We start from the raw sequence: 3360 nt of genomic DNA on the forward strand, positions 1-3360 counted from the left end.
CATTTTGCCATATAACTTGCCGATTTTTTTTTTTTTTTTTAAACCCCAAGTCACAACTTAGCAGCAACTCCCCCCTTTTTTTTTTTTTTCTTCTTTTTTCCATATTTCATCAGGATATCAAGAAATGGTCAGGAATCATAATAGAATGACATCAAAAACAACCATGAAAATGTATTTCAGTTGATTTTCACACAATTTTGTGAATCACAAAATTCTCCACTAAAAGTGTGATTGATATCACAATAGCAGCTAGACTGGAAGACGAAAGGATCAGAGTTTATTTATCACAGGTCATCATAAATGAATTTAGCAAGGCATTTTTCCTGCATTAGTAACTCTCTTTACAATGAGTGCTTCTAGCTTTTTAGGTAAAGAAAGAGGCCTTGAAAGTTTCCCTCCTTCTGCAGTGTTATTCTTTCATAAGTTGTTTTCACACTGCGTATTCCCGTAATTCCAATCCGTGTCATATCCTGGCAAGGTAGTTTCTCCCACCGTATTCAATTTACAAACGTACTGGAAATCTTCAGTGTCTTTTTACTTCAAGTAAGTTTAAAATGTCACAGTTTACTGTTTCTTGTATAATAGCGACTACAAATTTTGCAAGGCTCTATAGTCAAGGTTAGAGGTCTCTGGTGTGTGGTTTCATGAAACTCACCTCAGCCTAACTCCTAAATTTAGGAAAGCCTGCCTAAGAGAGCTGAAACATTAAACGTAACTGGTAGCAGTACATGTGTGAAAAGCATTTTCACTCAGAGAGCTATAAAGCATTTTCCCCAAGAGCTTCCCATATCTGCACTATCAACTTGAAAAACTAGGGCCTTTCTACTGTGTGCAAACTGATGTATAACATCGACAGTACACAGAAAACATACCTGAAGTTTAAAAAAAAAGGGCCTGTGAAATAAGAAAAAATAAAAGCACCACACTAGACTAAAGGCAATAAAGCAGACCTGCCTGCAAAAAACATTGGAATGTGAATCCAGAGATTTTAGTGAAGAATTAGGGTAACATTTTGATATTCCTTTAAGCATTGGGGGGAGGTGGGGGAAAAAGGGGTGGAAGAAGGGGGAATCTATAAAAGTCCTAATTTTCATGAAAGTCTAGTATGCCAAAATATCAGAAAATTCAAGAGTAATGTAGTTCCTTCTCATGGGATGGCAAGGTGAAGGTAAAGAAATATCCATAATTAAAACTTAGTTACAAAATAACTTCATGAAAAAAATTAACACAGATTAGAAGTCAAGGCAGTCATATTCCTAGAAGCCTGGACTGATGTGCTGAGTGACTAACAAACAATACTATTGAATTGCTTCCTTTTACGTCTGTCTACCTGATTCATTAAAGTACAGCCCGGGTAGATAAGTGGTTGGTCCTTCCAAAAAGGCACAGTCCCCAAGGGTTCTCTATGTCCTCATACCACATGCTTCATGAGTGTGGGGGTTTTTTTTCTTCCTCTCCTCTGCATCTTCAAGAAGTCAAAAAAAAAGAAGAGAAACCCACAGCTTAGGGGACAGAAGACTGAAGAGAAAGACAGAACAGGTGAGATTGTGCAGGAAGGACTTTGAAAGGAGTTGATAAGGTGGAGTTGTGGAAGAAAGAACAAGAATAAAAAGGAGGAATGGACAGAACTGCTGCATTGTGATTCTGGGTCTTGCCAGCTTTGACCTTCAGTGTCTTTTGTGTCTATGATTATAAGTATACGTGAACCACCTGAGCAGAATGCATATACACAGGCTTATATGTATATGGTTTTATACAGCTGCTATGAGGGATAAATGTTCCAAACATGGAACTTAGTAAAGAGTAAGAGCTAAAGAAAAAAGGCAATTTTAGCCTTTTACCCTGACTGCAGGACCACGATAAAAATTTGCTAGTGTCTATAGCAGTCAAATCCAAAAATCATAATATATCAAAAACTAGTTGTGCTGGTTTGGGCTGGGATAGAGTTAACTTTCTTCATAGTAGCTAGTATGGGGCTGTGTTTTGGATTTATGCTGAAAGCAGTGTTGATAACCCAGGGATGTTTTCATTACTGCTGAGTGGCGCTTACACACAGTCAAGGCCTTTTCTGCTTCTCACCCCACCCCACCAGCAAGGAGGCTGGGGGTGCACAAGAACTTGGGAGGGGACACAGCTGGGACAGCTGACCCCAGCTGACCAAAGGGACATTCCATACCATACGACATCATGCTCAGCATATAAACCTGGGGGAAGAAGAAGGAAGGGGGGACGTTCGGAGTGATGGCGTTTGTCTTCCCAAGTAACTGTTATGCATGATGGAGCCCTGCTTTCCTGGCAATGGCTGAACACCTGCCTGCTGATGGGAAGCAGGGAATGAATTCCTTGCCTTGCTTTGCTTGCGTGCAGGGCTTTTGCTTTACCTATTAAACTGTCTTTATCTCAAACCACGAGTTTTTTCACTTCTACTCTTCTGATTCTCTCCCCATCTCACCGGGGGGGAGTGAGTGAGCGGCTCTGTGGTGCTTAGCTGCCAGCTGGGGTTAAACCATGACACCAGTAAAACCTGTAATCTTAACAGGTAGTCTTGATAGACTGAAGCAATTAAGACTTTTCCAAACATAGTAGAAAGCCAAATGATTAAAAACAACAATTCTGTCATCTCCCTGCAAACCAAATTTGCTTATGCGAAGTGAATGGAATGTCATAGGAAGGCTATTTGTTAACTGATGCTTTGACTGCCAAAGGCAAATCTATACCATTATATGTTGGAAACAAATTATCACAAAGAAACCCCTTTCAGTTGCCTGCCACTTATTTGAATGAAAGCGTAAGTTCACAAAATTAAACCTATCAACATGACAACATGACTAATTTATTTTCAGTGTGTTTACAGAAGCACGTATATAACATGACAGGGAAACAGTAACGCAATCTGGGTGGCAATATAAAATAAGTTACATAACTCAGACCCAGGAATATTAGGAGATCAGCAGAACGAGTCAGATGTTGCAACGGAAAATAAATTTTGAGTTAAAGCATACTCAAGGTAGAACATTCTAATTCGGGTAACATGCAGGTTGTGATAAGGTCAGAAGTTACATTAATATGAAATCAGAGTTTCAAAACACCTTAGCTTCCATAGAGATGAATGAACTCATATTGTATATACATATAACTATTAATATACATATCACACACATATTCATACATAATTACAGTTGAGAATAGAATCTGGTTTTACACACGAAGCAGGTAAAATGTCTGAAAAAGATGCTGTGTTATGCCTACCTGTAAATTTGCATTTCTATTTGTAGCTAGACAAATTGTGGACATACTTACAGATACCTTGTTACATATTTAGAAAGTCTTCTCTGTTCATTACAATTAACAACACTGTAC

The sequence above is a fragment of the Fulmarus glacialis genome, unplaced genomic scaffold, assembly GCF_000690835.1.
Source record: "Fulmarus glacialis isolate BGI_N327 unplaced genomic scaffold, ASM69083v1 scaffold2472, whole genome shotgun sequence".
Taxonomy (NCBI): domain Eukaryota; kingdom Metazoa; phylum Chordata; class Aves; order Procellariiformes; family Procellariidae; genus Fulmarus; species Fulmarus glacialis.